Here is a 27918-nt window from a genome sequence, read left to right as displayed (position 1 = left end):
CAGGCAATAGACATTTGCATGGAGGGCCGGAGACAGGAAATAATGCCTCTGAGTCATGATATTATTTGTTTTAAAATGCCATGAACTTACAAGCATGTTATTGATATTGGAAGGAGAACTTCGTAAAATTTCTTGATAACAATAGGATGATAAACATTCGTTTTATTATTTTTATTGCTAGTAATTATGTCTAAAACATCATCAATATTTTACTCAATATATTGTCTGAATTTATTTGAATAAATAATATCATATTTGCATGTTTATAAGTCACTAATAAAATGAGTTTTGATTTCAGTTTCTTTAACTCTGTTTTTTCCAGTTTTCGTCTTCTTCAAAATTGAGGTTTTCAGAAATCTGAGTTTTCTAATTTGGAAGTTTCTGTTCTATCTGAAAAGTTTTGGGGGTAAGTTTTTGTAATACTGCCAAAAATTTGTTTTTGAATAGTTTTAAATATGAAAAATGTCCATAGAGTATGTACATATACATGCGTTCCACACTTAAAAGCCTGGATTCTTCGTCTTTTTGCTGTCAGAGATCTCACCACATCCAGGACTTTGCGTATTATCTCTTAGCAAATGTCATTTGAATACCTATCTCTGACATTTTTACCTGAATATTTTGTTGGCATCGCCAATATTTCTATAGCCAAAGCCACCCCTTGTATATCCAAAACCATCCTTTCTATAACTGAAAACAACCCCTCTCTCTCATATTTCTGTTTGATGTCAGTATCCTTCTCATGGTGATTCAGGTTTGAAACTTCAAAACCATTTGTGAATTTATTTTCTCCTTTCCCTCCAGTGTATATAATCTGCTGCCAAAATGCGTTTTCTGCTTCAGGGGCTACTAGAAGAGAATCAGACGCTAAGCATTTGTTAGCCCTCTCCATATGCTCATTACCATGCTAGCTACAGCGGGGGACACACAAGAAACTTTACATTTGATGCAAGAAAAGCACAGAAGATCACGCCTAGGTGGTCTCTCCAATTTCCTTGTCTGTCAAAATAAAAAGTACCAACACTAGCTTGTTCAGCAAGTAGTTAGCATATACAAACATATGACATTATTTCTATTCAGTAGGGCCTATGAAGTAGATGCCTAATTTGTAGAAGAAAACTAGTACCAGAATCTCAACAGTTTGAAATGGGCATAAAGGATAATAACAAGACATCACAGATCCAAGTAACTCATACAGGATGATCCATTACTACTTGAAATATGTACTAATTTTCTGGTAAAGTCTAAATCTTAGGTCAGGTCTTCTTTGCTCTCCTGAAAAGATAATCATAGATATGGATATGGATACTCTCTCTCTCCTTCCCTCCTTGAAAGAGCTTGGGTCGGTTAGATGGAATAGCTTAATTTTTACACCTCATAACAATGACAGGCCATGATTTCAAAATGATCGCTCACCAAATCTCTTTTCCAATTTGTTTTTAGAAACAGGGTCTGACTCTGCTACTCAGGCTAGTGTGCAGTGGTCTGATCATAGCTCACTGCAGTCAAACTCCTGGGCTTAAGTAATCCTCCTGCCTTAGCCTCTTGAGTAGTTAGGACTACAGGCAGAAGCCACCATGCCCAGTAAATAATTTAAATTTTTTTGTGTGTGAGAAGATGGAATCTCACTGTGTTGCCCAGGCTAGTTTTGAACTCCTAGTCTCAAATGATCTTCCCGCCAATGCTTTGCAAAGTGCTAGGATTACAAAATCTCTTTTAAAATTAATTTTTGGGGCCAGGCACAGTGGCTCACATTTGTAATCCCAACACTTTGGGAGGCCGAGATGAATTCAGGAGTTCGAGACCAGCTTGGCCAAAATGATGAAACCCCATCTCTACCAAACATACAAAAGAAAAATAAAAAAGCTGGGTGTGGTGATACATGCCTGTAATCCCAGGTACTTGGGAGCTTGAGGCAGGAGAATTGCTTGAACCCGGGAGGTGGAGGTTGCAGTGAGCCCAGATCACACCACTGCATTCCAGCCTGGGCAACAGAGTGAGACTCCATCTCCAAAAAAAATATTAAATTTTCTCATTCTTACAAATTACTGATGCCATTTACTGCCAGAAATTGGGGGGTGTGGGAGGTGATGATTCCTAGAATTACGATATCCTGTGAGATCCATGAGAGTACACAGGACTGCCACCTCCCCTTTGAGGCGCTGGGATCGTGGGGTGGTGATTTGACAAAACAAGTTGAACTGACTCTTGCAAGTAGGAATCACACAGTGGAAATAAATTGTGGAGAGAAATTCAGGCAGAGAAAATAGGATGTGTAAAGACTTGGAGATACAATAGAGTGTGGTCCTTTCAGATAACTATAAATTCAGACATGGAACATAGTATATGAAGTGTGGGAGAGGGAATATAAATTAGACTGAACTGAACTAAGTATCATGGACCAGAACATGAAGTTCCTGTTTTGCCATCCTTTAGAGTTCCTGAGGTCTATAAGAAATACAGATTTTCTAAAGGATTTAATGGAGGGATATGACATGATCCTAATTGTCCAAAGAATATTGCAGGAGTCTTTAAGATAATGGATTATCAGAGGTGAAGACAAGAAGCTGAAGTGTAATTAGGAGGCTGTTACAATAATGTAAGCAAAAAAACGAGTGTTAAATAACTGTAGTGTCATCGAGAATGGAGGTTTTCAAGAAACAGAAAGCCCATTCATAGGATCAACAGATTTTGGTGGTTCAAGGACTAGAAGGAGTGAGAGATAGCAGGTTTCTGGCCTTGGCAACTGAGAAAATAGTGTCACAACTCAGACTACAAATAAGTGACCATGAGCCCTGCTCAATTCAGCCTGGTCAGATTTTCAGTGGGGTGGCCAAGGAAAATGATGAGATAAAGCCCCTGGATTTGGTGGCCACTAGAGAATTTTAAGAGTGATCTCGGTGAGAAATGTAGGCCAAATTAGAAGGACTTTAAGAAGTAAGAGTGAGGAATTGAAAAAATTGGGTTTAGACCTGTTGCAGAAAGTCAGGGACCCCGAATGGAGGTACCGGCTGAAGCCGTGGCAGAACATAAATTGTGAAGATTTCATGGATAATTATTAGTTCCCCAAATTAATACTTTTATAATTTCTGTCTTTACTGCAATTTCTGAACATAAATTGTGAAGATTTCATGGACACTTATTCCTTCCCCAATCAATACCCTTGTGATTTCCTATGCCTGTCTTTCTTTAATCTCTTAATCCCGTCATCTTCGTAAACTGAGGAAGATGAATGTCACCTCAGGACCCTGTAATGATTGTGTTAACTGCACAAATTGTTTGTAGAGCATCTGTGTTTGAACAATATGAAATCTGGGCACCTTGAAAAAAGAACAATATAACAGCAATATTCAGGGAACAAGGGAGGTAACCTTAAACTGACTGCGCCAGTGAGCCGGATGGAACAGAGCCATATTTCTCTTCTTTCAAAGGCAAATAGGAGAAATATTGCTGAATTCTTTTTCTCAGCAAGGAACATCCTTGGGAAAGAGAATGTGCCCCTGAGGGTAGACCTATGAACAGCCCCCATGGGGGTAGACACCTTTTACAGTCGAAGTCGAAGGGATGAAATAAGCCCTGGTCTTCTGTAGTGCTCCCAGGCTTATTAGGATGAGGAAATTCCCTCCTAATAAATTTTGGTCAGACAGGTTGTCTGCTCTCAAACTCTGTCTCCTGATAAGATGTTATCAATGACAATGTGTGCCTGAAACCTCGTTAGCAATTTTAATTTCACCCCATCCTGTGGTCCTGTGATCTCACCCTGCCTCCACTTGCTTTGCGATATTTTATCACCTTGTGAAGCATGTGATCTCTGTGACCCACACCCTATTCATGCACTCCCTCCCCTTTTGAAAATCGCTAATAAAAAATGGCTGGTTTTACGGCTTGGGGAGCATCACAGAACCTGCCGACGTGTGATGTCTCCCCCGGACACCCAGTTTTAAAATTTCTGTCTCTTGTACTCTTTCCCTTTATTTCTCAAACCAGCCGAGACACTTAGGGAATAGAAAAGAACCCACAATAATAAATATTTGGGGTGGGGTTTTCCCCCAATATAGACTAGTTTTATTCTAAGACTTTTGACAGAGGAAAGTGGAACATGATGGCTGACGGAAGAAATAACAAGGTAAAGGGAATTTGTAAATGTACTTTATATAATAAAATTAATAAATACATTTTTATTTTAATAACATTAACAAGATGATAAATTTTAAAAATTATATATGAGACTTAGGATGTTTGTAGACTAAGAGGAAGTAGAAAGGGAGAGATTGGGGACCAAAGAGGAATTAGAACAATTAAAGAAACAGGCCAAGCAGAGCTAGGAAGGGATAGAGATAATCATAGAAATGATAGGTTTAGACTTGGGAAAAATGACTATGAATGAACCCATTGCTCTAAGACAAGAGGGAAGGAAAAGATCATGTGAGAAGAATGAGAAGGATTTTATATGGAAAGGAGGGTATGACTACGGAAGGGTTCTGAGGTAGAGAGACAAGATGTCAAAGCAGTTCATGTGAACAGTGTCCATCTCCCAGAAATAATGATTTTATGCTCATAGAAGTGGTTTGGATTAGCAGTTGAGGGTATATGATAAGGAATCAGTAACTGATGACTGACAGTATTGTTGCCCATGATTGGGTGGATTGCTTGAGGTCAGGAGTTCGAGACCAGCCTGGCCAACGTGGTGAAACCCTATCTCTACTAAAATTACAAAAAAGTAGCTGAGTGTGGTGATGGGCACCTGTAATCCTAGCTACTTGGGATGCTGAGGTGAGAGAATCGCTTGAACCTGGGAGGTAGAGGTTGCAGTGAGCTGAGATCGTGTTACTACACTCCAGCCCGGGTGACAGAGCAAGACTCTATCTTGAGGGGAGTAGGGGAAGGGAAAAAAAGATTCATAGGGGACCAGTTATTATGAATTCCTGGATGACCTCTTAGCATAATTAAGAAAACCTTTTTCAGGTTTCACCTACCTGTTAGAAACTCTCGAGAAAGACAAAGGGAAGACCAAGAAAGTGGTGTGACTATAGTCTCCTTACCTCCCATTTCTTAAGGTTTGCATCCACCCTACATAATGTCTGTGTCTCAACTCATTTATGTTTTCCAAGTGTATCAGCAGCTATGTCTCAGTGCTTACCAGTTGAGTGCATTTATGAAAGAAATATACACACACATAGCAGCAGAGGGGTAGTAGGTGAGTCCAGATAGTGCCAGATAAGAAATCTTTTTCCACATTCCAGCCACACCAATGCCTTGATGCTTCCTGGATGGAAAACATTTGCTTTTTCCTGCCTTTGCACTTTTGCCTATGCCTGTACAATAATTCCCTTCTTTTCAATATCTGAACATATAAGGCTCAGCTCCAATGCTACCTGTTGGGAGGCTTCTGTTGTCACTTCCCCTAGAATAGATCTTTCTCACTTCTGAATGTCTCTAGTACTATCTATGCACAGCTTTTATGGGCGTCATCATATTTTAAATTATTTTATTGTTTGTTTGTATGTCTACCATCCTTGTTTAATTTGTGAGATCCTTGGTGATAGGAACCATGTTTTAAATTTCTGTGTATCTTAAACTAGAGACCATCACATAGTAAATGGTCAGTAATACTTGACAAATAATATACAAAATAAACAATGGAGAACTTTGTTTATTTTGATAAACAATGATAAATTTGGTTTGTTTTGATAAACCAAATGATAAGTATCTTTAAGAGGCAATGATAGGGTGAAAAAACCCATGGGCTTTGAAATTAGCAGCCCTGAATTCAAATCCTAGCTTGTAATCAGATTACTAGATGTTCGATCTTCGACTAGCTACTTAACTTCTCTGAGCTCCCATTTACTTAACTATAAAATGGGAATAATTATAATTACTTTGCAGACTGGTTAGGAAGATTAGAAATAATATGAATTATTTAGAAAAACGCTTGGCATGTAGTAAATAATAAATAATAGCAATTGTTATTATTATTTGCTTTATTTTATTTTATACTTAAAATGTAGCAGAGTTACAAAAACCCAAATATGCACCTTATAGCTTAAATAGTAACGAGAAGAGGCCAAATCCAAACTATTGACATGCTTTAAACTGTACTGGAAGAAACCCAAGACATTCTGTTTATAATTTGGCCTTGGATCCAGTGAGCAACTGACCACAGCTGCTGGATGAATGTACTGTGAGTATGTCAGGTGCTACTAACGTCACTGCTCAATGCAAATGCTTATCCAGGGGTCTATGCAGTACTAACCACTTAGAAATGGCTCCATGCACAGATGGTCTGGGTTTCACTTCATTCAGTTTGTATAGCTTAGCATGGCCAATCTGTCACAGGGAATAATCCTACCCTAACCAGATGGAGGGATCAGGTCACCAAGTATTGTCTCATTCCCATTTCTAATGACTATAATTACATGAAGCATTTTTTTTTTTTAATCAAGCAAACATTTTACACTAAAAATAAAGCTCATAGTTAATTTGAAGGAATTCTTTGCCCAGGAGTTCTGGAATTAGTGAATGTCTTGTTGAGTGAGCAGCAGGGAACTGAGGACCTGCCACCCAAAGTGAAAACAGGCCAGAGTACAATAGCAACCACTTGGGTAATTGGATGTGTGTGTATTCAGGGAAACCACAAGGTTGCCAAGGAGAAGTGCACTGTGATGGGCTGTTTAAAATAGAGCAAGTATTTTAGGGAGAGTAAAAAATATCCAATTCTATGTTGCCAGACATCATTTGTAAATATCTTTCTATCCCGGGAAGAAAGATTATATGCAAGCAAGTATGCCAATAACTCTTTTCAAAAAACACTTCTCAAGACGGCTAAGAGACCTAACATTGTCAGGGAAGCTGCTCCAAATGATGTGCTTCACTTTGTTAATATCAAACAGTTCTAGGGTTGCTAAATGGTGCTCTCCTCAGAACCACTTTCTTGGAAGGTGTGTGAGTATTGATGTGGGTGCAACAAGTCCTCTGACTAGATTACCAGAGCTGGCAATAATAACCTGGAAGACATAGGTGTAGCAGGTGCTGAAGGTGTGTTAGGCATGGGCAGCAGGTCATCCCCTAGGCTCCCTCCTTCCTATGTTCATTTCTTCACCCTTCCCTTTGCACACTCTCTGCTTCAGTTATTCTCTGCTGCTTGCAGTATCTACAATAAGTCATGTTCCCTGTTTTTTGTTTCCAGCTCCCTTCTGCATGTTCTTTCCTCTGCCTGAACACACCTGCTGAACTTTCCTCCTGGATAATTCCTTGTTTCCCTTCAGGTCTTGTTTTTCCTGAACACATCCTAAGATGCCTCCCCTCTGTTCTTCCATACCACCTGGTATTCCTGCAGATAATTACTTGTCACATTGTCTATTACCTGCTTATTTTTCTGTCTCCTTATTAGCCTGAAACTCTTTGAAGGCAGGTGCTGGATTTTTTTTTTCAGTTAGATCCTTAATGCAGCAAGTTACTTAAGACCTAATGAGTAATCAATAAGTGTTTGTTTAATAGATGAATGAATAGATCAATAAGGGTGCTCCCTTGTAGCCTAAGAATACAAAAAAAACATTGACGTGTCATATCAGCATGATACTAAAGAAATCAGACATGCTGGAAGTCAGACAAAAAGACTGAGTGAAAAAGGTTCGCTGTAGGAAATCATTTGTTTCAAAATAATCTTAACATATAAAGTGTTTCAAGAGTAATATAAAGAACTTTTAGTTCTTGAGACATGTGGGACTAAGTTTCTGACAGGATGTCTCATCACCTCCAAATACTTTATTCTGTATTTCCAAAAAACAAGGGTCTTTTCTAGTATGACACAATCCAGAGAATCAGAAAGTTAATTGGATCACTATCTCATCCACAGGCCCAATTCCAGTTTTGCCAGTTTTACCAGTAAGGGTCATTTATAGGAAATAGTCCAACCCAGAATTAGGAGTTGCATTTAGTTAGTGTCTTTCCTTAGTTGCCTTCAATCTGGAACAGCTCTGCAATCTTTACTTGACTTACATGACCTTGACACTTTTGACAGGCTTTTGTTTTTGTAGAATATTCCTTATTCTAGAATTTGTCAGATTTTTTCTTGATTAGGTTAGGAGTAGACTAAATTGGAACATCACAGGAATGATGTTGAATTTTATCTTTGCATTATATTAGATGGCACATGGTTTTGATTTGCTTTATTATTGTTTCTGTTAGCATTTATTACTTGAGCAAGGTGATACCTGCCAACCTTCTCTGCTGCAAAGTTATTCTTTTGTTCCTCTGTCTTAGAATGTTCTTGCTACTATAAAAAAATACCTTAAACTTGGCAATTTATAAACAACAGAAATTCATTGCTTACAATTCAAGATTAAGGCACCAGTATGTCACATGCAAAGATACACATAGGCTCAAAGACAAGGGATGGAGGCAAATGTACCAAGAAAATGGAAAACAAAAGAAGCAGGGTTTGCAATCCTAGTTTTTGACAAAACAGACTTTAGACCAACAAAGATCGAAAAACACAAAGAAGGGCATTATATAATGGTAAATGGTTCAATTCAACAAGAAGATCTAACTATCATAAATATATATATGCAGCCAGTACAGGAACACCCAGATTCATAAAGCAAGTTCTTAGAGACCTTGAAAGAGACTTAGAACCCCACACAATAATGGTGGGAGACTTTAATACCCCACTGACAATATTAGACAGATCATTGAGACAACAAATTAACAAAGATATTCAGGACCTGAACTCAGCTCTGGATCAGGCAGACCTAATAGATATCTACTGAACTCTCCACCCCCAAGCAACAGAATATACATTCTTCTGATTGCCACATGGTACTTACTCTAAAATTGATCTCACAATTGGAAGTTAGACACTCCTCAACAAATGCAAAACACTGAAATTATAGCAGTCTCTCAGATCACTGTGTAATCAAATTAGAATTCAAGATTAAAAAGTTCACTCAAAACCATACAACTACATGAAATTGAACAACCTGCTCCTGAGTGTCTTTTGGGTAAATGATGAAATTAAGGCAGATATCAAGTTCTTTGAAACTAATGAGAACAAAGATATAATGTACCAGAATCTCTGGGAAGCAGCTAAAACAGTGTTAAGAGGGGGAATTTATAGCACTAAATGCCCACATTAAAGAGCTAGAAAGATCCCAAGTTAACAAGCTAACATCATAACTAAAAGAACTAGAGAACCAAGAACACACCAATCCCAAAGGTAGCAGAAGAGAAGACATAACCAAGATCAGAGATGAGCTAAAGGAAATGGAGATGTGAGAAACCCTTCAAAAGATCAACAAATCCAGGAACTGGTTTTTTTTTTTTTTGTTGGTTTGTTTTGTTTTTGCAAAAGCTAATAAAATAGATGGATTGCCAGCTAACTAATAAAGAAGAAAAGAGAGAAGATTCAAATAAACACAATTAGAAATATTAAGGGGGATATTACCACTGATCCCACAGTAATACAAACAAGCATCAGAGAATACTTTCAACACATATATGCACATAAACTAGAAAATCTAGAGGAAATGAGTAAATTCCTTGACACATACACCCTTCCAAGACTGAATAAGAAAGATTGAATCCTTGAATAGACCAATAATGTGTTCTGAAATTGAAGCAGTAATAAATAGCCTACCAACCAAAAAAAGCCCAGGACCAGATGGATTTACAGCTGAATTCTGCCAGATGTACAAAGAAGAGCTGGTACCATTAATACTGAAACTATACCAAAAAACTAAAAAGGAGGGAATCTTCATGCTAAAAACTCTCAATAAGCTAGGTATTGATGGAACATATCTCAAAATAATAAGAGCTATTTATGACAAACCCACAGCCAATATCATACTGAATGGGCAAAAACTGGAAGCATTCCCTTTGAAAACTGGCACAAGACAGGGATGCCCTCTCTCACCACTCCTATTCAACATAGTGTTGGAAGTTCTGGCCAGGGCAATCAGGCAAGAGAAAGAAATAAAGGTATTCAGTTAGGAAAAGAGGAAGTCAAATTGTCCTTATTTGCAGATGACATGATTGTATATTTAGAAAACCCCATTGTCTCAGCCCAAAATCTCCTTAAGCTGATAAGCAACTTCAGCAAAGTCTCAGGATACAAAATCCATGTGCAAAAATCACAAGCATTCCTATACACCAGTAACAGACAAACAGAGAGCCAAATCATGAGTGAACTCCCATTCACAATTGCTACTAAGAGAAAATACCTAGGGATACAACTTACAAGGGATGTAAAGGACCTCTTCAAGGAGAACTACAAACCAATGCTCATCGAAATAAAAGAGGACACAAACAAATGGAAGAACATTCCATGCTCATGGATAGGAAGAATACACACAAAAATAACCAGGTACGGTGGCACGCACCTGTGGTCCAAGATACTCGGGAGGCTGAGGCAGGAAAATTGCTTGAACCTGGGAAGTGGAGGTTGCAGGGAGCCAAGGTCGTGCCACTGCACTCCAGCCTGGGCAACAGAGTGAGACGCTGTCTCAAAAAAAAAAAAAAAAAAAAAAGGTGTCAATGAATTCTCCAACACTATTCAAAAGGTGGAGACAATTTACTCTCACCTTGGGTGTGGACTGAACATAGAGACTTGCTTCTCGTGAATAGAATATGGTGGAAGTGGTGATGTGTGATTTCTGAGACTACAAAATAATAGGCATTGTGGCCTTCTCCTAGCCCTATGTTTAGGTCACTAGTTCATGAGTCATGAGGACACTCAAGCAGCCTTATGGAGAGGTCCATATGGCAAGGAACAGAGCCCACAGGCCAACAGCCAGCAAGCATCTGAGGCCTCCTGTCAACATGTGACTGAACCATCTTGGAAGCAGATCTTGCAGTTGCAGTCAAGTCTTCAGATAACTGCAGCTCTGACCAACATCTTGGCTGCACCCTTGTGAGAGGTTCTCATGCAGAAACCCAGAGTTAAGTTGCTCTCAAATTCCTGACCCTGAGAAACTGTGAAATAATATATATATATTTTTTTTAGTCACTAAATTTTGGGGTAATTTGTTCTGCAGCAATAGATAACAAGTGTGCCTGCCAACCCAGAGATGGACTCTCAGTCTTGCTTTAAAAAACTTGGTGAAATAAAGGAATATGACTGTACGTACTTCTGAATACTGTGTTGCATATCACATGGATCTAGAATGACAGGGACATTCTACGTGATCAGAGGTAATAACACGTATCCCAGCTGATGGGCTCCGTAGGCTAGGACATTCCCAAGCATTTCCTCTTCTTTCCTGCTCAACGCACATTGGTAGTCTGGTCTCTGAGGACTTAAATTCTGAGGAAATACATTTTTCAACCACAAATGATCCCAAAACAATGTAAGATATTTCTGATGAATGAAAACATCCCTGGAGTTTCTCATCTAAATTTCAACAAATGGTAAATATTTGAGATGTGATAATATTAATATGAATTGCCTCAAAACATTTCAGGTACCTAATCTGCAATTAAAAGTAAAATGCAGGAAGACAAAAAAAGAATTAGCTGCTTTAGACTGAGAATAAAAATCCTACGTATAGTTTCTCTGGGAATGGATAGCTCTGTATGCCTTTGAGGTGTGCCTCATTGGTTCCTGACCTTTAGGTGGGGAGGATGTTACTTTGCAAATGCAAAGTGGCTTAGACAGACATTCGCTGGTAATCTTCCAGATAAAAGCACCCCTTATGTGGAAATTCAACATAACTGAAGTTACTGTTCAAAAATCGTTATTTGCGGGATGAAAAATCTTGCCTGTACCACCCTCATTCCAATACATGCTGTGATTTCTGAAAGGTTTTGTTTACTGATTCAATCTTGACCTTATTCAGGCCCCTGGGAATTCCCCATTGGCAGCTTTATTTGCAAATTCAATTTTAGTTCAGAAATGATTTGAATAAAAACTGATCAGGTAGTGAGCACTATGAAAACATAGAGGAGGCCGGGCGCGGTGGCTCGAGCCTGTAATCCCAGCACTTTGGGAGGCCGAGATGGGCGGATCACGAGGTCAGGAGATCGAGACTATCCTGGCTAACACGGTGAAACCCCGTCTCTACTAAAAAATACAAAAAACTAGCCGGGCGCAGTGGCGGGCGCCTGTAGTCCCAGCTACTCCGGAGGCTGAGGCAGGAGAATGGCGTGAACCCGGGAGGCGGAGCGTGCAGTGAGCTGAGATCCGGCCACTGCACTCCAGCCTGGGCAGCAGAGCGAGACTCCGTCTCAAAAAAAAAAAAAAAAAAAGAAAACATAGAGGAGAAACACACACACACACACACACACTCAGTGGTCAAGACTTTAGTAGGAAAACATTGCTGCATTTTGGGTAAGTTTATTTAAAAGTATTTTTTCTGCCCCAAATGCCCAAGACTGAGAGGAATTTCACAGAATACCCACTGGACAATATATTTTTTAAAAATTCCAAGATGTAGATTTTATAGATCAGAGCAGAGATGGGAAGCCAAAGACCATCCATCAATTGATCTCTTTCTCAAAATGTTAAGGAATCTCTTTGGAAGTTCTCAATGACGTGGTTTGATTTCCCCCCAGGACGCTTGGGGTCATTTGGAATGCTGAGTAGATGTGTGAGTTTTGCACTTTTGGAGATCTGGGTGGGATGGAAGAACACAGTGGCACGTGGGGCTTGGCAAAACCTCTTAAATTATTTTTCAAACACTTTAGGTTTGGCAAAGGCAGATTGAATTTTGCCAAACACCATTTTCCTTACTTTAGAACCCTAGCATCCTTCAAGAAAAAATTAATACATATGCTTTTGATTTACTTATTCTTAAGTCCTCAAATTATTGTCTTGAAACCATTGATTAATGCCAAAGGAAGTCTTTTGAACCATTTAATGAAATCGTTGTAAAGTCCTCCCTGCATCTCATTCTACTTCCTTTGCCCCTAATGCCAAAGTCATATGATGCCAATATCAAATCGAGTCAAGATTTTTGAAATGTTGCATTTTGTTTCCTATTTAGAACTTTGTGAGAAGGAAGTGGTTCAAAGATTAGCTAAAAATACAACTTATTGTTACTGGATAATGTAATTGTAAGATCATAAAATTTTTGAGTTCTATCTTTTCTTCAGCATAAGATTCCTCTTTTTATCCTTCTGGGCGTCACCTACTCTCACCTATGAAATGGTTCCCTTCATTACTGAATAATAGGTTTACCCCTAAGTTGTGATTAAGTTCACAGTAGGCAATGTGGTTATTATCCAGGGTTATTATGCAATGGTGACATGGAAAAGGTCAGCTTCCTTGGAGTCAACCATTTCCTGCTATCTGCTGATAGGTGAGAGTAGGTGACGCCCAGAAGTCAAGGCTAATTGCTAGGCTTTTTGCTTGGTTTGGGCATCCCAAGGTCATTGCAAATCCCAAATGCCATAAACTGATTTTATCATTTCCACATCCAAACCTTCTTTTTATTCCTATCCTTTCTAACTTGGAGAATGGTACCAGACTCCCTCACCCCCTCATCTGAAACTTCTTCCTGAAAAACCTACCCTTTACATTGTATATCCAGGGGACTACTTATTCAACAAACATTTACTGAGTGCCTAATCTCATTAGCAAATGAAAAGTGCTGAAGCCCCACCCCCCACGCAAAAGAAGGCAGAAGTCAAATGGGTATTGAATGGTTATACCAAGTTACGATGTTATTCTGGGCTTAAATGGTAAAGTGAGATTGGATAGAGCTGTGTGGTAGGGTTACTTCTTGGTGCTTGCCTTTGGCCAAGCAGAGGCAGAGAGAGGATGGCCACAGATAGAAGCCCTTGGATAAGAACAGTGTCAGCATGATGATGATTTCATGCCCTCCACTGACCCAGAGGCTCCCAGGGGGCAGAAACTTCTCGGAATATATGAAAAGGACTCCACTTTCAGGAAAGTGCCATTTGTAAATTGGCTACACGTGTAGGGGCATAGCAAAGAGTTGTAGGGGGACTGGCTTGGGATGGAGCTGCTGGCCTAATCTGGGGACTAGCACAAAGTAGGGGTGAATGGGCAACCTGGGTGAAGAGCACCAGGACATGAGGCTGGTTCATCTGCTGGCTATTCAGAAGAGACACCTCTAGTCATGAAATCAAGACCCTTGCATGAGCATACAACACACAGTTTAAAAATAAACCTGTCCTCATGCTGGCATTTAAGAGCTTTGTATTATTTCCTACAATGTCCCGATGTCTGGGTCAATCACCATGTTATGGGACCTTGGTAGTAAGAACTATGTGACAGATATGTGTATCTTTATAATTTTCCCTTAAACATTCAAGAAAGCAGATGATACAATAATCCTTGCAGTATAAGCATGGACAGAATACAATGGATCCTCCCAGTAGAGGTGATGGAGATTAGAATAACTGGGCAAGTCTTCCCAGAGAAAGTGACAGCTGATTTGAGTTTGAAAAGACAGCTGGCAGTGATCCCAGTGAGGAAATGGAGTGGGGTAGAAAGGAAGGGCATTTCTGGCAGAAGTATCACCATGGGTCATGGAGACAAGAAAGCAGGGCTCATTCAAAAAACTATTGAGTTCATTGTAGAATATGAGGAAGGAATGGTGAGAGATGATTTAAGCGGGTTTTGTATTTCATGTTAAGGAATTTGGACTTTATCATGTAGATAATGGGGTATTATTAAAGAGTCCAAGCTGGGGAGTTACATGATTAGATTTACTCTTCAGAAAATTTACGAGGCTGGCTGCTTGGCTGTTTAGAGGGGGCAGTCTGGAGATAATGAGATCAGCTTGGAGGCGGTTTTAGTGATTCAGTAAAGGCATTTTGTGAGGCTTAAGAGAAGGAACTAAATATTTGAGAGCAAATTAGACACAACTTGATGACTAATGATATCTAGATGGTGAAGGACAGGGAAGGGCCGAGAGTGACTCTTAAGTTTCTGTAACTGAAACATGATGTTGCCATTTACTGACAGGGGGAATTCAGTGTAAGGAAAGAGAGTATGTTAAGGTTTGGACATTCTAGACCATGGAACATCCAAATGGAAACATCCTGATATAGGTCTCCAGTTCAGAACACAGACATTTAGGTCAAGGAATCATCAACACATAAGAGGCTGTTGCCATCGTAAAAACAGATGTCTTCTTTCTAGAAGACTTTATATAATGGGAAGAGGGTTGAGGACACAGTTCAGTGGCAGAGCTTCCTGCCTGGCATAACATGGTCCCAATTTTCTGTGAGATAGTGATCCCTTCAAATTTAGGAAAGTTTGATAGGACTAACGGTATCCAGGGTCCCTGGGCAGATTGTCTGCAGGTGTGGCAGCTGTTTCCAGGGATACTCAGTGGGATGTTGGAATATAGTGCTTCTAACAGCTTATGTGGCTGTCTTTGAAATTGGCTAGCATGATGAAGGTCTTCTAGCCCTTGCTTTGCTGCAAAACTCAGAAATAATCGAGGAAACAATCTACCATTTCAACATCTATTGCAGACATTTTCCTCAGAGTGGAAGTTGCCAACTGTAGTGTTGCTGGGGGATTGATGGTCTAGGTACCTAAGTAGCCCTGGGTATGGTCAGTTGAGAGAGATGGAAGGTGAGAGGGTGGTAGGGAGGCCAGACAGGGAGGTAGGTGTCACTCCTGGTGGCTGCCCCAAGTCTCTGACTTCACACACACTGGATAATTCAGTCAGTGTGTGGCCAGTGTGAAATCCAAATTGTCTGGAGTACTGCAAGTACTTCAGATGAGAATGCCACCATTTTGGAATCCTTGATAAGAAACAGATCAGTCAGATTAGAAATTCACTTTTGCATAAGAAATTTTAATATTACATTTGTCAATGAAAGAAAAGGAAGAGCTATTCAATTCTTGAAATATAATAACTGTTGCAAAGATCTGAATGGTTGTCAAAGGTTAAAAATATATTTAATCACCTACTGTGACAAAGTTTCTTGTTGATGTTTACTATTCAGTGAAAAAATTATGATGATAAAGTGTTGACAAGGAATTGTTAATAGCCATTTCAAGAATAAAAAGATTTAAAAGTATTTGGGAATTTCAAACAAATTTAACATTTAAAAACTTTTCTAGTTCTATTTTATTTTTTCCTACCATAAATAATACAATATAAAAAGAAGGTAATTCCTTTTTTTTTCACCCTGCACCCTTTAGATACCACCAAAGAGTGTCCAGTTTATCCCTGAATGTTATATAAATACTTTCATTATCTATGTACACTACAAAGTAAAAAAGATTGGGAGCCACTGACCTGGGGAACACCAACATTTAAGGGGTGAATCGAAAGAGAGTAGTCCTTGAAGGAAATTGGAAAAGATCAGTCAGAGGGAAGGTATCAAGTAAGGATAGAGCAACAGCAAGGAATCCAAGAGAGGTGGAGGAAGGGAATGGTTAACAGAGTCATAAGGCATGGAGAGGCTGAGGAAGATGACTGAGAAAAGCCTTCGGTGCCTAGCACCTAGAAGATGATCGATGATCTCGCTGAGGGCAGTGTCAGTGGGGTGCTGGGGGTAGGATATTGTTTGCTGTAGGCTAAGGAGTGAAGAGGTGTTAGGATGTGGAAGCAATGAAGTATAAATCTACTCTTTCAAGAAACTCTATTTCAAGGGATAAAATGGATGACATCTAGAGGGAAAATCATATACAATTAATAAGAATTGTGTGGTTCCTCCACAGAATTGGAGAATAGAATATATTCATGGGTTGGCATAAAAGAGCCAGTTGAGAGAGAATTGTTATAGCTATAGGAGAAAGGGGAGAATATACATCATGAAGCAACCTCTTAGGAGATAGAAGGGAAGATCAGAGTAAAGGGAAACAGGTTAGTCTAGAGCAAAAGGGACACCCTTTTGGAGATGAATGTGAGGTTCTGATACCAACATACTGCAGTGCAGCTACAGGTAACTGAGGGCATATAAATCTTATAGTCTGGATTTTTCTTAGTGTACTAGAAGGTCAAATTAACCTAAAAGGAAGCTTGAAAGAGGGAGAAGGGAAAAGGGGAGCTTAAGAAAATGGTCAAGGTTGACGTTTGGAGAGACTTGATATTGTAATCGTGCTCACCTGAACAGGTCGGTGACTTTTCTGCAACCATATTCAGTAAGTGTAAGAGTAGAGAAGACAAATAGGTGGAGAAGCTAGGTGGCCGGAACGATGAGAGCGCTGGAAGAATGACTGACGAAACACTATAGGGTTTGGGCAACATGGGGAGGGAAGTGAACTGCTTAATGTCTCCCAGGATACAGTGGGTCTAGGAGTAAATCAGATGTCAGAGTTATCAAAGAATGAAGGGGGAGAAGACCATATTTTGTGCAGTGTTTGAGAGGGTGTTGGGAATTTTGTTTATAATGAAAGATGGTTTTGCAGGCTCACAGGGGGAAAACTTAGGAAAGATAAAGGGCAATGAAGAGAAAATTCAGGAGAGAGGGAGCACAGAGCAGTAAGGAAAGAGAAGAGAGAATCACAAAGGCTGGCATTTTGATTAGAGTTTGAACCATGTTAAGATTGCAGGAATGGGAGGCATTAGTGGGGTCAATAGGCCTTGATGTCCTGGGGGAAATGCAGGCTCAATGCCACACGGTAAAAGGACCCTCATGAGGCTGGTGGGGGCCTTCCTCAAGGTCATAAACAGGAAATGGTGAGAAAACATTCACTGTCCTCCGAAAGCTGGAAGTGCTTCAAGCCTCAATTCCAACTGCGACTTCTCCAGGATGCTCTGTCTCACATGTCCCGGCAGTAAGCAAACATTTGGTCCATAAGGAGGCTGCGCAAAGCAATGTGATGTGGTAACATGGTTGATTGGGAAGTAGTTCCACTTTTGTGTCTCAGTTTCACATTTAAGGAAGTGTTCTGGGCAGGAGGCCCCTGAATCAGTCAGCAGGTCAGGCTGGAGTTCCACACAATACCAGGAATGGTGCCCTGTGGAAACCTAGTGACTCTTACAGATTCCAACCCTTTGCCTCTGGGTCAGTCCAACTAAAACAACAATTTTGGCTCAAAACAAAAGAGCATGTTACCACCTACCTTTGCTAGTTGAAATGAAACTAGAAAAACAGCCTCAAAACACAGAGAATTCTTGATTCATCTTTTTTTTTTTTTTCCCCCTGAAGGAATTAGGGTTTTAATAACTATATTATTTCTGTCCTTCTAAATGGGATATAATAAAGCTATATGATTTTTTGATTATTTAAGGTTCTGATGCTGTATGTATCCTTCATTTTGCTACAGTTGTCTGAGGTGCTTTGGTGAGGTACTATCTGTTGGGGAGTGCTATTTGAAGCATCTTTTTTTTCAGGAACAGGTAAAACTGTAATGACATTATAAAACTTCTTTTTTAAAAGCCACCTGCCATAAGCATAAGAAAATGTCAATGCTTTTAAGTATATGCTCTTAAAAATATTTGGTATGTAAAAATAAAATTTTATGTTAGATGTTTTTCTTAAAATTTTTTTAACAGCTGACAACACTAAAAAACAGAGGGAGAAAAGAAGGGGTACATTTAGTATTAGTTGTGATACTATGTATCTAAATGATAGCTCCACCATAAACTTCCTTCCATCTCTTTGACTCTGCACCATATGTTCATCACTACATAAGGCTCTCTTCCTTATACTCCATAGGACAAGGAACATATCTGGTGTTTTGTGGTATGCGTTTCCTATACACCACGAAAGACATTGCCCACCCCCCAAAAATGTTCATCTCACACACACACACACGCATTGAGGAGATTCATGCCTTGTGTCATCATTCTGTCCGCTCAAATCCCATCCTTAAGCTCCCACGTTAAGTGCCCCTATTCTATAAGCAGGCATTCACCGTAGAACACCAGCCAATGTGAGGGACTGCTTTCATATCTTTGCATCCCTGCAATGCTTAATGCCCAGCCTGGGATGGAGAAGGCATTCAATCATATTTGATGAGCTATACTGCCTGAAAGATGTATAACTTTAAGGGTGTGTAGGGAAGAAGGTAGGAGTCTTAGGCAGTGGGTTGGTGGGGGAATGGTGGATGAGGTGAGAACTGTTTAAGTAAAGGCAGAATGATTATATATAGAAGTTTAGAAGTTGTTTTCTCTAAGATCTCAGTCAACTGGAAAGACTAAGAAAGAAGCTTTTTTTTTTCTTTTTCTTTTTTTGTTGAAGAAAGAAATTCTGAATTTCTGAAGCTCAACCCTGCTTGTGATAGCTAATTTTATGTGAAAATTTGACTGGGCTAAGGGATGTCCAGATAGCTGGTAAAATATTATTTCTTGGTGTGTCTGTGAGGGTGTTTCTGGAAGAGATTAGCATTTGAGTCAGTAGACTGAGTAAAGAAGATCCACTCTCACCAATGTGGTTGTGTACCTTCCACTCCCTTGAGGGTCAACATTGAGCAAAAAGGTGGAGGAATTGTGAGTTTTCACTTTCTCCTCTGGAGCTGAGACATTAATCCCCCTGCCCTCAAACATCAGACTCCAGGACTTAAGCCAGTGACCCCTCCACTCCTGGTTCTCAGGCCTTTGGACTTGGACTGAATTATACCACTGGCTTTCCTGGTTCTGCAGCTTGCAGATGGCATATCATAGGACTTCTTGGGTCCCAAATTGTGTGAGACAATTTTCATAATAAATTTCCTCATCTCTCTCATGTGCGCTCTCTCTCTCTCTGTCATATATATATACACACACACACATATATGCATCTCTCTCTCTCTCTCTCTCTCTCTCTCTCCCCCCCTCTCTCCCCCCTATGGTTTTGTTTCTTTGGAGAGCCTTAACTAATATACTGCTGATCATAGGAAAAGATTGTATCAGCTCAGAAACCAAAGGCATGTCTATAGAGTGATGTGAGTGAAAGAAATATTTCAAAGAGTATTGAGACATAGAGTAAACCACAGAAGTGTCAGGACAATGACTACTGCCTCAAGCAGTTACCATGTGAAAGTGGGTCCCCTCATTGTTTTATAGAGCAAGGCAAGGCTTCGAGGTAGTGGGTCCAGGATGCAGGTAATGCAGGTATCATTTCTTCCTAGGCAATGGTACCAGGTGCACTCACTCCATGGCCCTCTCTGGTATTCCCTGGAGGAACAAAAACATGCTGCATCTGTGTCGAATTTCCATCCAGAGTATTTCAGTTGAATCACTATCAAGGTTAGGGGGAGCACTGACCTTCTTTCTCTGCAGCCCATCTCAACAGGAGCTAGTATGCTCAACGCGTGCCAAAAAATGAATTCGTGATGTAGATGACTAAAATAAAACTGCTTGTGAAAAGCTAGTTTATATACTGAGACAGAAACATAGTCTTAGCTGCAATTGTATTTACAGGGAAAAAATAAACAACAGAATAAATCATCAAATAACACTTGCTCCTTCTTTTTTCTCTACCCAGCTTTCCTTCTCTTTCATGCTCAACCCATGAACTCTTTGTGAGTAGTTTATTTTACCAAAGAAGTTGTTTGATCAACTTGGAGTAGATTAGCTGAAAATAAATTGATTTGATCAGGAGATGAGTGTCAAGAACCCTTTAATTTAAAAAAAGGAGGTTGGGTTGGTGTTGACCATGGGGAGGGAGGAAAGACGTCATAATTTTGAGATATTCACTTGGCTTCCATTGAAAATAAAGTTAGTCCGTCATTCTCACACCAGTTGAAGGGTAAAAATCACTCCAGATTTTTTGCTGCTTCCCAAATATAGCCTAGATATGTCAGCTGAAAGGCAAAATAGGGTCAGAACTTCTTATGGGTTCTTCTCCTCTAGGAGATTATGAAGGAGAAATCTATTTTGTAACTCCCTATGTAAGGCAGGGGATACATGATACCGATCTAGTAAAGCAGGCAATTTTAAATCTGCAAGGAAAATAGATATAACTTCTCCACCCTAATTTGTGGGATTATTTCATCCTTTGTCATGATACAAATATCTATGATGTTAGAGAGGGAAGCTTGGTCTGAGTTGTTATTCTCCTATCAAAATATGACTCATCATCATTGAATCATAAGTTGATAAAATGTGATCTAAATAGTTGTTAAAATCAGAATTTAGTTTTCCTTTGGCTTAGTTTTTCCCATCTGGTTTTGGTTTTATGGTCACCTTTCCAGCTCTGAGCAAATGCTTAAAAAAAAAAAAAAAAAAAAAGATTAAGAAAATAAAAACACTTTTACTTGTGAAATATTGTTCAATCTTCTAAATATACAGATTGTTCAGGAAATTGAGACTGAAGTTTGATATTATGCTAGAGACATATGCATTAAATACCAAAGCAGCACACAGACATAAAATGAACACATTTCATTCCTGAATGCCTGTTAAAGAAAACAAAATGATGATTCCCTCCCACACTGATACTCTGCAACAGTAAGAGTGAGAGAGAAAGATAGGGAGAGAGAGAGACAGAAACAGAGAGAGAGAGAAAGAGGAAGAATACTCAAATTTACCGGTTAGAATGGCCAAGAGATTGGAGCCAAGTTCTTGTGGGTAACCATCAATTCCTTTATTTCCAAAGGATCATCCTGTTCTCCTTCATCAGATCTCATCTACCATAAAACAATAAAAGTAACTGATTTCTGTGTCCACCTTGGTTGCCTCCAACTTGGGACCATGGAGTGTATTCCAGGTCTATTGGTCAATACATGAAATTGATAATAGTAATACATGGTAGTGAACATCTACTAAGTGCCAGCAGCTGTTGCGTTAAGTGCATTGTAGACATTATCTTTGGTATGCACAGCAGTCTTCTGTGGTAGTTTGCATTATCATTGCTGCTTCATTTAGAGGAAATCAAAGTTGGGGAGCTAAAAGACTTGCTTTAGGTCGCAGAGTTAGCAAAAGGGTGGAACAGGATTTGAAACCACATTTGTATGTCAGCATTTATTCTTTAGCCTCTATCTTTATAGTCTGAGGCAGGCAACTACCAGGAAAAGAAAACTACCTGGAAGGGCTGCAGCATTTCCTCTATGTTCTGACTCCCCCCTCGTTCTGTGCACACCCCATCATCACTGTGCTGTTTATTATGGACCATTTCCTTATCTGTCTACCTGTCTCTCCCTTCTCCTAGGCTGAGCTTCTTGATGGTGAATCCAGAACATTGATGTATCCTGACACACAGTAGGCACTTAATACATCATAATTGGGTGACCTATGCTAAAAAAATGACAGGCTGGGTATTTATAATAATTAAGACCATAGCCTTGCCCAGCTAATTCTGTATTCATTCTCAGATGTTCAATAGTTTGCAACTGCACATCGACTTTTTAAATGTAGACAGGTGCAGCTGAAAATACAATATGATGCATAATTGCCATTACTATACTTGGCATTTGTAAATTTAATTATAATTACAGAATTAGCTATTGCACTGTATCAAAAAGGAGTGTTTTAATTTAACGTTTTAATAGGAAGCGTATGCATATTTACTAATTTCATTATAAAACTATCACCAAGTAATTTTTGAATATCTATGCCACAAAACATAATTAGCTCTGTTGATGGAAGATGTTGTAGTTTTATTTTAACAGAGACTTGTTTTACTCACAGTAATACATTGTACTTAGCCCAGTCCTCAGATGCCCTCTAGTGTTGATGCATAGTAAGTGAGTAATAGAGTAAGGGAAAATAAAATAAATATATCCAGCAGTGGCCCTTTTGTAATCGATGATCACATCTCTTCTGACTTACCAGACACATCAAATATAAGGAAAATAGTTTGAATGTTTGCTTTGTCATCTTGAGTTAATGTAACTTTTTAGAATGTTTCATGGTATTAAAAATAACAGTAAAATAACACAAGTGAATGCGTATAGATATTCACATATTCATTATAGATAACAGTGCAACAAACATCTATGTACCAAAGTTCTGGCTTAAGAAATATAAAAGACAATGAAACAATAGAAGTAGAAAAGAAAAACATTCAGTTTTTGTTTCACTTAAAAGGTCATTAAAAAATGATGTCATATTACCCACAGAAAAATAGAATAAGAAAACTCATCCCCACATGAATAAAATTAATCCTCAGCCTTGTTAACAAACATGTTCTAGTCAGTTTATCAAACCAGTAAATCTTACTAAGAAAAAAGATTAAAGATTTCCATAATTCTTTGTACATAGTGAGCCCTCAATAGATAATTATTTATTTTGTACTCAGTAAATAATCTTATGCTAATAAGTCTTGATTGATTGAGACTTTTTTTTTTCTTTTTTTTTTTTGAGACGGAGTCTCGGTCTGTCGCCCAGGCTGGAGTGCAGTGGCCAGATCTCAGCTCACTGCAAGCTCTGCCTCCCGGGTTCACTCCATTCTCCTGCCTCAGCCTCCCGAGTAGCTGGGACTACAGGCACCCGCCACCTCGCCCGGCTAGTTTTTTTGTATTTTTAAGTAGAGACGGGGTTTCACCGGGTTAGCCAGGATGGTCTCGATCTCCTGACCTCGTGATCCGCCCATCTCAGCCTCCCAAAGTGCTGGGATTACAGGCTTGAGCCACCGCGCCCGGCCTGTTTGAGACTTTTAAAAGATATCATGGGGGGAATAAGAGTTTCTATAATGTTGAAAAATTCATATCATCTATCTGTTTGGAAATTAAATTATTTCAAGGTCATTTGCAAAGGAAATTATTTCATTCACTTTCTAAAAACAGAAACAATAACTATTTTAAAAATTTACTGATTTAAAACTCTTTCTATCATGATTGTTTCTCATAACTTCAATTTAGACTACTTATGTTTCAGAAATATTTTATTACTTTATTGAAAATTGGTATTACAAACCCATTGTCTTAAATTTGTGTAAGACTCTATGTTAATGGCCAACATCTCAAATTCACAGTCAGATGAGAGTTTCCACTTTGTCAATTAAAAAAAAGAGTTTTGTAATACTCAAAAACACACAGAAACAACTCAACGTGCTTTTCCCACAAGATGTCACTATGGTACTTATGAAATACAGTCATAGATGTATTTATCTGTCTGTGACCTTATTTTTTAAGAAATGATCAATTAAAAAGATTCATATATGGATAGACGATCCTGAAATTAAATACACATGAAATAAGTGAATTTATAGACGTTCAATATCTACTACTTATGCATGACAGCAAACATATTTATTTGGATATATATTGAAATCTTAATTATATGCATCCAAAGGGAATATAAAACTGGCAATCTAAGAATACATGCAAGGTTGTAGTCAAAATTATTCATTCTTAGACAAATACCCTAAAATATGACATGTCACTCACAGTGAGACTCACCTCACTAAGTATGTGATACACTTATGGGTGGTTACAGATTGTCTAGATATTTAATATGCATGATTTTTGATTGACTAACAACTGGCAAATTTGCCTGTCCTTGCTTTCTGTTTTAAGTGAGCTGGAAGTTAAAAGCCAAGAAGTCAGATAGACCAGAGTTCAAAATACAGCTTAGCCACCTGTATAACCTCTGGCAAGTTAATTAAACTCCCTGAGTCTGATTTCTAATTTATAAAATGGGGATGGTAATATCTATCTCATTGCAGTTGCTGGGAGAGTAAATCGAGACAATGCGTGTAAGGCACCCAGCACAGAAGAGATACTCAATAAATAATTGTTGTCATTATTAATTCCAAGAGGGAAATGTTAATTAGAATCACATTTTAATGTTTGATCACAGGCCTTAGCATATGAAATGCCTGAGTTTGGTTTACAGATATGGAATTCCTGTGTAATATAATTCAAGCATATACAAAAATGTAAACACAATAATTGATATTATATAATGACCTCTAATCAAGGTTTTTTTCTTTTCTTTTTTCCTTTTCTTTTTTTTTTTTTTTTTGAGACAGAGTCTCCCTCTGTTGCCCAGGCTGGAGTGCAATGGCACAATCTCAGCTCACTGCAACCTCCGTCTCCTAGGCTCAAGCAATTCTCCTGCCTCAGCTTCCCGAGTAGCTGGGATTACAGACGTGTGCCACCATACCTGGCTAATTTTTGTATTTTTAGTAGAGACGGGTTTTCACCATGTTGGCCAGGCTGGTCTCGTACTCCTAATCTCAGGTGATTTGCCTGCCTTGGCCTTCCAAAGTGTTGGGATTACAGGCATGAGCTACCACTCCTGGCTTTCTTTTCTTTTCTTTTCTTTTCTTTTTTTTTTTTGTAAAATCAAGTATTTGTTTGAAGAGTAAACACAAGTCTGACCTTGCTTTTTGGAATGATTCTCTTCTGCTGGTTACTGTAAGTGAAATTTGACTTAAGTTTGGCAGCTGCACATAGTTAAATATCATTTAGCCAATTGTTGGGCAAACTGGGGGATTTCCTCTCATCCTCTTGTGTTAATCCCTTTAGGTTGTACTGCATTGTTCTCCTATTTTTAAGCCTTCAATAGCTCCCCAAGGCTTTGAGGATGAAGTACAAATATGGCAGACATCTGCAGCTTGCCTAGTCAGTGTAATCAGCCTCAGATGTCACAGCCGGAATGTTCTTGCCACCAGCGCATGAGCTACTCTTAAAAAATGAGGAATCTGAATGCCGGGAGCCTATACTAACTTGCCCAAAGTCATGCTGCTCCTAAATGACAGTGCTAAGACTAGAGTCCAAGTGTTCTCACTCACTGGCTCTAGCCCTAAATGAGGAGGACACCTTAATCCCCGAATAAAGGGTTATTTTCTTCAACTCAACTTCTGTTAAAGACCAAAACCAGATTGGGGAAATGAAGAACTGCAGAGTAGTACTTGCTCATCTACCAAGCAGCAAGATGTTTCAAAAGTCATAAGAAATCCTTTTTGTTTGATATGTCCCATCTATTAAAATTAAAATTTTATTTTTTTCTCACAAGTTTTGAATGGGACAACTAAGTAAAATAAAATAGTATAACATTGCTCATCATTTCTACATCGTGAGTTGGTTTGTGGGCCACTCGGAGGTCTAAAGTCCTTTCATGCTGATGGGGACTCTGTGCTACACTAGAAGCAGCAGGGATGTGTCGCACTAGACCTTTGCTTCTCAAAATTGTGATCTGCAGGCCAACAGCATTCGTTTCACCTGACAGCTCATTAGAAATGCAGAATCCCAGGCTTCACCCAGACTTCTTTTTTTTTTTTTTTTTTTTGAGATAGAGTCTCTCTCTGTCACCCAGGCTGGGGTGCAGTGGCGCGATCTCAGCTCACTGCAATCTCCGCCTCCTGGGTTCCAGCGATTCTCCTGCCTCAGCCTCCCCAGTAGCTGAGATTACAGCCATGTGCCACCACGCCTGGCTGATTTTTGTATTTTTAGTAGAGACGGGGTTTTACCACGTTGGCCAGGCTGGTCCTAACTACTGACCTCAGGTGATCAATCTGCATCGGACTCCCAAAATGCTGGGGTTACAGGCGTGAGCCACCGCGCCTGGCCCTCACCCAGACTTCTTAAATTAGAAGCTGTAGTTTAACAAGATTCCTAAGGGATTTGTGTGAACACTGAAGTTTAAGGAGCACCATCTTAAGCACTACATGAAAGAGCCCCATGAAAGGAGAATGCTGTTTGGATCCCGTCTTGATGCTCTGGCTGATTTTGCCCCAGGAAACATGCAAACTCCTTGGCACAGCTATTTACATTAATTTGGAACTCTAGAAATGATAGATTTCTGTTCCTTTCTTGGAAAATTATTGATGATACCTTGTTTAACAAGGAAATAGTTAAAAAGTAACTGGACAAAAATGTTTCATTGCATTTTTAAAAATGGTAAACTTACATCCATTGAGGAAAATTTAGCTGGTACCTGTAGAAAGAAGAAAAACCATTTGTCAATACAGACTGATGGCCACTATTCTTACATCTTTGTGCATTACCTTTCTGTTACACATGCACACACACATGTATTTACTTAATATTTTCTTTTCTTTTTCTTTTTTTTTTTTAAGACACAGTCTTACTCTATCACCCATGCTGGAGTGTAGTGGCGCAATCACGGCTCACTGCAGCAGCTTCGACCTCCTGGGCTCAGGGGATCCTCCCACCTTAGCTTCCCTAGTAGCTGGGACTACAGGTGTGCACCACCACACCCAGCTAATTGTTTTGTGTTTTTTGAGGAGACAAGGTTTCGCCATGTTGCTCAAGTTGGTCTTGAACACCTGGGCTCATGTCCTCTGCTTGCTTGAGCCTCTCAAAGTGCTGGGATTATAGGTGTGAGCCACTGTGCCTGGCCTTATTTAATATTAATATCAATAAGTAATACATTCACATGGTTCAAAAAAAAACAAGGTATGAAGTTTTTTGTCCATTTCTGTACCCCACTGCTCAGTTTTACCTTCAACTCCAATAGACAACGACTTTATTTTGTATATCATTTTGAAGATAATTTTATACATCATGAAGTAAGTATGAATATTTATACTTTCCCCATTTTAACACAAGTGCTAGCTTTATTCTACACAGTTTCTCATCACATATATATCTTTTTATGACTATTAAAAGGTCTACAACTATATGTTATGTAAATTGCTTTTTCACTTTTTATTTTACCATAAGCATTTCTCATGCTTTTACAGAGTTTTCATAAATGTCATTTGAAATGACCAGATAATATTATATTGTGCATATTTACAATAATGTACTTAAACAGTAGAGGTTACTTTTGTACACTGTAACTCTGTCACTCTTCTCCTTACACTGCTGGACTGGAGGTATGACCTTTTAATACTTGTAAAAAGATATACGTGTGGTGAGACACTGTGTAGAAACCGCAGTGTAAGGAGATGAGAAAAGATTAGGTTCAGTCAGAGTTGCAGAAATACGTAGAGAAGAACATTGTCTTGAAAGAGTTGGAGAGTGTCCATTTTTGAGAGGGAGTGGGTGAGGATAGCAAGAACCAATGATCTTCCTCTCACTGTCTTCCAATCCAGTCCAACACTAAATTCAGTGTTGGAAAGCCAGTTAACCGGGCGTTAAAGGGAAATTGAAGCTCAGATTATAATGTGATAGATACTAACTGGAAGAGTGCCTCAGAAAGGACCTCAGAAAGGGGA

Source organism: Macaca mulatta, chromosome 14 (genome assembly GCF_049350105.2).
Source record: "Macaca mulatta isolate MMU2019108-1 chromosome 14, T2T-MMU8v2.0, whole genome shotgun sequence".
NCBI lineage: Eukaryota > Metazoa > Chordata > Mammalia > Primates > Cercopithecidae > Macaca > Macaca mulatta.
Note: the sequence above shows the minus strand (reverse complement) of the source record.